Raw genomic sequence first — 7,528 nt, forward strand, 5'->3', positions numbered from 1 at the left:
TCATTGTTGATGTTGGAGATTGTCGAGTTGTAGGAGTCGGTGAGAGACTGCACTTCAACCAAGTCGGTTAGGGAGGAGAGGGCTGATTTACAGTGGTAGCTATTTCATCGGAGTTTAATGACCTGAGGTCCCTTTTCCATATCTTTAATTTAGTAGGTTAAGCCTTCGTCATCGACAACTCTCTGTTGATGAAAAAGGATGCAGTGGTGATTGGACCAGTCACATGGGGTAATGGCATCCAAGCTAATGGAATGTTCATTAGAGATAATGAGGTCTAAAATGTCTCCTTTTCTATGAGTTGGTTAGTCACAGTGCTGAGTCAGATCTTGCTCATTTAAGAATGACTTGAGGCAGGATACCGCTAGGTCATTGGGGTTCGACCAGTGAAGGTTGAAATCACCAAGGAAGATTTGGGCCACGGTTGGACCAACGTTTACAGAGATGATTTCCATTTGTTTTGCTCGATAAATGGGAGCTTTTCTCCCAGGGGGTGGTAGAAGGTGTGACGTTTGCTGAGACACAAGTATTCATAGGAGGAGGGCGTAATGGACTCACTTTGAGAGATCGAGATTGTGTTTCTGTGACTACAGGCTAGGCCACCACCCAGTTTCCGAGTTCTGTCTAGCCTAATAATGTCCTGAGTGGGAGGTACAAGGCGGTCTAGGATGGGAGTGGAAGAGGGATTTAGCCAAGTTTCGGTAAGAAGGATAATGTCTAAGTCCTTGTGTTGGATGAGGTCGAAGATATCGGAGGCATGTTTGCTGGCTGACTTGCAATTGAGTAATGCACATTTGTGACATACTGGATTAGGGGGGGAAGGTGACTGGGTGATGGTCACACAAGTAAGGTTGTCAATATTGCTGCTTCTAGGATTGGGAGGAGGTTCTCTGTATGGGTTAGAGTGGATGGGTTGTATATGTCTCGGAGGGATCATGCTGGGGTTGGACTGGGTGGGATTAGAAATGTGAGGGACAAGGAAATCAATGGGCGTAGGGAGGGACGCACCTCTTCTGGGCCGGGAGGGATCGTTGGGTAGGGGAAAGTCCTTCCGGACGGAGAGGGCTGATGGCTGCTCCATGTGATCACTCTTCCTGGTGGAGGCGATGGGAAACTTCGCCGATGCGAGGAATGAGCTGATCACGGGGAAGAGATGACACCTGGTCATTTTTAATGGCGTGTCCAGTATTTTAATGTCCTAGCTGTTGCAAAAATTTCGAAAATGGCCTAAAGCCGGTATTTTTTTCTATCATCAGTGCATACCTAAAACCGTAATTATAAGAAAACACTTTAAAATGTGTTCTAGAGCTTCTTTGATACCTGACTGAGAAACTAAACAAAAGCAGAGAGGCCATGTTAAGAAGCATTGACAAAGCCAATAGGTCTCAACTATTGGCACTTGTAGAAACGTAGAATGAATAACCAGGTCAGGAGGATGATGTGTTTGAAGAAAGGATTATAGGGAACCCCTCAGCCAAAGTACAGCTACAGCTCTTCACTGAGGGGAACACACTATGCAGTTGAAATAATCACGATGGAACATTCTGTTGTCCTACGGAACAGAGGGGGGGGGGGGCATAGGCAATGAAAGTAACCACTATGGGGATACCACACATCCCCCTTTCATCACTGAACAGATGCAAGGGTTAAAGGGAGAGAGAAGGGGGACGAAGGGAGGGATGGCCCACACTGACAACAAGAAGGAATGAGAGAAGAGGTAGTCCTGAGGTTGAGCCCAGATGCAGCCCTGCCAAGTACCATGCAACGGGTTAGACAAGCGCATTTCAGTGTGGTCGTCCGCATCACAGCACTAAAATGCAAAGTCACGCATTATAGCGCCTCCTCAGCCGTCAAGCCGGAGAGCCACTAATCAGCACCACTGGCTGAGCAAAGCTGGCAACGCGCAGTCTGCGCTGCTCCCTACGGACTTGGGGGCTGGATCAGCTGCTCTAGCTACACAAATGTAACATAACATGATTCTGCTACAAATGTAACATATATATGATTCACCCGATACCGTCTGGCACGGCATTCTGATACTGATTAACTGGCGTCACAAGAATCAGTGCCCAATGGCTAGTGCCGAGATAGCCAGGAAACACAGTGGAGAGTGTGTCACACACAATTATAGGCGGGCCCAGCGGCCCATACAAGCGGGCAGCAGACAGTTTAATCATGACAAATAAACTTTGGCAATAGTAGCGCAGCCTGCTGCTGCTTGTACCGCTTTGTTGTGCCATGTACAGTATTTATTGCTGGTTTCAGACTAGACCCCACTGTCTGACCCACCCGGGACCGCTGCCACCGGAGTAGTGGTATCGCAGCAGCCCAGCATTACAGTTCAGCCTCATCGATGAATGCCCGTTGCAGCGTGCTGAGTCGAGTCGTGGACCTCCTCTGCGGCTGCTGCTGGTAGGAGATTTGTAGCTGGGTGGCTACTGGCCCATACCAAATTGGCTTTCGCACTACTAAAGACACAGAAGTAAGCGGCATCTCACTGTTATCTCCTTCCTAGTAAGGTTTACCTTTTAGAGCGCGTCATGATCATTTTGAGCTGCCCTGGCAATTTCTGCCGTCTCTCTGCTCACTGTAGTTGAGTTCAGCATCTGTCGGGCCTGTCTTGTGCATTTAAGAGGAACATGCATAGTTGATGCCCATGCTGTACCTTACAAAGCCTGTTAATTGACCGTGGTAAAACATTTCATTGTAGAAACGGATGGGCGTGGGCATGTACGCGAGGCTCCTTGCATTTTTGGTAGGACTGTCCCCAATGTCGGAAGGAGGCTGATTCAGTTTGGTTACAGTCCGGTCCCAGGTGAAGAGGCTGGATAGACTCTCTGTGTGTTATGTCATTTAGTGTCCTTCCATTTCTGGTGCTTTGCAGCTGTTTTAAGATCTTCTTAGAGTGTCTTGTTTCTCAAATGGGTGTTATTTCTTATATTCATATGTTTGCCTCGTCTTCATTGCTTGATAGTTTCTTTTGAGAGCGTGTCGCTCATAGTTGGTGAATGCCACTCATAATTACACGGAAATTATGAAAATGTCACATACAAGCAACATGAAACCTTAGCATCTATGGGCATAATCAAGAGATATTGTTCAACCTGGAGGAAATGGTGTGGTTAGTGTTTGGAGAAAAGACTAGATCCTTTGGGGGCAGGAATTGTTCACATATTAAATGTTCTATCAGAAAAAGCAACAACCGGTTTGACCTATAGAACGATGAATACCCCCAGGGCGACAATCTCTGCGAGACATGGGTGAGTGAATGAGACCCATGTGTGCGAACACCCTTGGGTGTGTAATCTCATGAGAGGCATAACATTATTCAAGCCCCTGGAGCCTAGGTGCTCTGGCTTAAGGGTACAGATAAGATTTTAAACATGTTACTGTCTTGGCAGGATGGCACTTTTCTATCGAAGTATGAACTATCTGTGAAGTTTGCTATCTTGCTATACCTAATCATGTTTAGGATATCCGATGTCATGGCATTGTACATTTCCAGGCATATGTTCACGCCGCATGAAGTCTACCATTGGCCAGACATCAAGACAAATATCCGGTCCATATCATATCCATCTTTCAAAGATAAACCAAGAGTGTGTGTGGTTCAAAGCACGAAAGCCTATGAGAACGTGACAGCAGAGGTAAGACCACCAAGGGAAAGACATCTACTGATCTCATTGAAGAAAGCAGTTTGGTCTCCATCCATCTGTAGGTGTGTAAGATGGATGATGCAGGAGGCAGGCATATGTTTCAAACGATCTTTCAGCATATTCGACAACGAGTGCTGCGGCATCTGAGGTGGGCGCTGTATGAGGGCGAGTGGAAGAAATCATGAATGAGACAGATTGGTCATCAGAATCGACCTTTAAGATATTCTCCTTCAAGCACATTTCAAAAGAGGTATCTTTGGTGGTAAGTAGGCTTTCAACAAGCATTGTAGTTGCCTCCAGTCCCAACATAGAATGTAAACTTTCATAACTATTGAGAAGAAAAGTTTCAGTTACATTAAGGACACCGAGGTGAAGAATATCTGACCCTGTAATTTCAGAAAACAGATTCTTCCCTCGCAGAAAATACTCATTTAGAATAAAGAAGTCTCCTGTGATTTACTGATTCATTGTTTTGATGAATATGTAGGATACTTAATGGAAATACTGTGATGACTGAGATCAGCTATTAGTTTCATAGATAGCACAGTTATTTAACTTATGATGTTACTAAGATTGTGTTCAGGTCACGTTTTATTTGATAGAGGTTTATAAAAGAACTGGATCAAGCCTCTGCATTGCCCTCATAGGCTTGGACCAGAAGAATGGATTGTGAGATGAAGAGAAGTTAGGATTTCCTTGGAAGAAGAAAGAGGAGGTTATTGAGCAGTCAGATGACAATATTACAGACTAATTACCATGATCGGTGGACTCTGTAATAGAGCGCGCAGTTCACCCGGGTCACTGGGTTTCCCGATTCTCACACGCACTGGGCCCTGGCGTGTTTGTACAAACAACTGACTTGCGATTTGCGTGAGCCTGGTGAATTCTTACACGCTACTATGAGTAATTCGGGGGGTGACTTCACACCACTGCTGATTATGTACCTGACTTACCACAGGCACATTACTCCAGACGGATCAGGAGCTAGCAGGGAATAGGTGACAGGAGTCCTAGAAGAAATACACTTTATAAACCAAAATACATTGTCCCCGCTGTAATCTGTAAAATAACCACAAACACCTGATGAGCTTAAAAGTTTATAAAAAGGATTTCAGAGTGAATATGCCAAGATAAGCCAAATACAAAATAACACATCAAGCATTAAGATCACAACCAAAATGTAGCTATGGATTAGGGCAAGGATCATTTGAGTATATGTGAACACTCTGGGTAAGAATATTAAGAACCAACTAGCCACTGCAAGTTTATACTAGGATATGGGACATGAACGGGACCTAATTTATATTTAAACTAGGCTACCTAGGCTATTCTTACTAAGTTCACTGCAACCACGCTAAAGGAAGGAGAAATTTGGGAACACACTAGTATGTATGACAGATCAATAATACCCTACAGGTGGGGAGAGAAGTGGAACAAGTCTAAGAAACAATCTCATATAATTGGTATTTCAAAATGATAGCAATATCTCAGGCAAGAGTGCTTTATAAAGGAGAGAAGAGAGAGAGAGAGAGAGAGATGTAAAACGCAAAACCCACGGATTAATATTTACCTAATTAGGAATGAGGACTAACCCTGGCCACGGGTCAGTTTGGAAAGACGGGGACAAGGACCCTCAAGATTGGAAAACCAGAATTGAGCAGGTACAGCTCAAGGACGGTCAGGACAGGATACCCCTCAGGTTTGGGTCAGGACTGGGCTTCCCAAGGTACGACCAACACCTACAGCTTCGGATGCAACGCCTGCGTCACCCCTCTCCTGCAAGTAATCCGCCAGTAACCCCGATTGGGTTTCGATTTTTCCCAGCAAAAGTGCTTCGCCAGCACTTAGGACTATTTCCACCCCTTATGAGTTTGTGGAAAGTATGGACAGAGTGCTCCGCAGCACTCTAGATTGATCACCTATAGAGTTCGTAGGGTCAGTGACAGGTCTGCTACTCGGACAAGTCGGACAATTTCCCTAAGCTACACTAGGACAGTTATACGATTTTGGGACCCTTAGACCACCCACTAATGTTGCAAGTGACAGTTTCCTACATTATGATTGGTCAGGAGAGGTGATTCGGTCATTGTCACCTCCTAGAATTCAACGTTCCCATCATAAATATTGAAATTTTGCTTATCCGCCCCTTGGGTTCACGTTCCCATCCATAGGAATACAGTAGAAAATACGAGTGTACAGGGTATAGCAACAATGTCTCTGAGGTTCAAGGTGGAATTTCATCGTCTTGTGCTGGGTTCTCAGGCGCATCGGGCTTCAGGAGCCAGCTGGCTTGTTTCAGCTTCTGCGCAGTAGAGTTTCTCCCAGGTCACATGGCAATACTCAGAGGAGCCTCATCATGGCGTAGCTCATGTATGTCCCAGCCCCCAGAGACGCGATACATGAAAAGTAAGCGAGAACAAATTAGAATCACACATAAAAATGATCACACTGTATACCGTGATAAAATTTTACACACCCCTTACTTTATAACATCTGTAGCATTAAAGTTTAGTGCGAAAAGACAGATAGGCTAAAGCAGCAGTTGCAAGCATAGAGCGTGGTGAGAGACAAGCGGCCATGTTTGCAACAGTGCGCATGAGCAACAGATTCCCTCCAGAATGCGAGTGCGTCACATCACATGGGTATGACCGACGCATGCGCAGACTGAATTTCAGTGAAGCGGCCATTTCTTCTAGTGCAAGCATTGTTAGTATGAAAAGACACACAGGCAATCCTCTTGGGGACACCCGCGTGTTGGGAAAAATGCTAAATACTAGACGAACAGCTGGATTAATATGATTATAATTTAAACGAGGTTCATGAGTAAGAGCAAGTCGCTTTACGTGCGAATCCTTGCTCCATCAATCCCCTCTTTGATGATGTTTACTATCATCACCATATAACGGAAACAGATGCCAACTTTCATTCTTCCATATCATTCATTTCTATCTCAACGAACTTATTGTTGATTTTTCTTTCGGCTTCTCTATGAGAGTGGTGATTCTTTACCTTTTTGTATATTTCATTCCTCAATTCTTCCAATTCTAATTCATCAATGTTTCTTTTCACCCCTCTCTTATTTACAGTGTACTTTTTGCATTTTTGACATTTACAGCAGATGAAAATTATCATCACAACCACACCTATTCCAATTATTGGCATCAGTATTTTCCACAGAATGCTTCTACCTAAGTTAGAAAACCAACTACCTATAGAGGAGAGACCTCCAGTCAGTCTCGTCCAGGCACTGTCAACCTCTAATGGTTTGAGTTCTTTTTCCAAATCGGTTATGTTCTTTACATATTGCTTCAATTCGATACTTTTGTCAGGTATGTAGGTGCAACAATGTTGCGCCTTCAGCATTCTACAGACTCCGCCCTCTTTTGCCAATAAGGTGTCAAGAGCAAGGCGATTCTGCAAAACCATTGATCTGATCGCAACCATTTCAGTATTGACCAGCAGGAATCCAGCAGCAGTGTCAGTTGATAACCGATCCACTACTGTAGATAATTTGCAGATTCTATGAGTGTTCAGAACTACCCCCATTCCAGGTATCAGTGCACTAAAGATATCACCTATAACTTCACCTACACTCTCACGTTTACTACGCACTAAGCCATTAGTTTCTTCATTGCTTCCAGCTGCATTATTCACATGGTATATTTTCGGGAAAACAATGCCAAAATAGCAGCTTCCATACCAGTGATCCGGTAATTTGAAATACGCCTTGTTCCCACATATATAATAAATTCCGGGGAACACAGGTTCTGACCCATTTTTGAAACCCCAACCTCCAATTACCTTATAATTATGCTCACACTCGCTGGAACCAATGAATACATTGTTATAATACTCTGTCTTTTCCCTATGGATAC

This window comes from Lissotriton vulgaris, chromosome 12, assembly GCF_964263255.1.
Source record: "Lissotriton vulgaris chromosome 12, aLisVul1.2, whole genome shotgun sequence".
NCBI lineage: Eukaryota > Metazoa > Chordata > Amphibia > Caudata > Salamandridae > Lissotriton > Lissotriton vulgaris.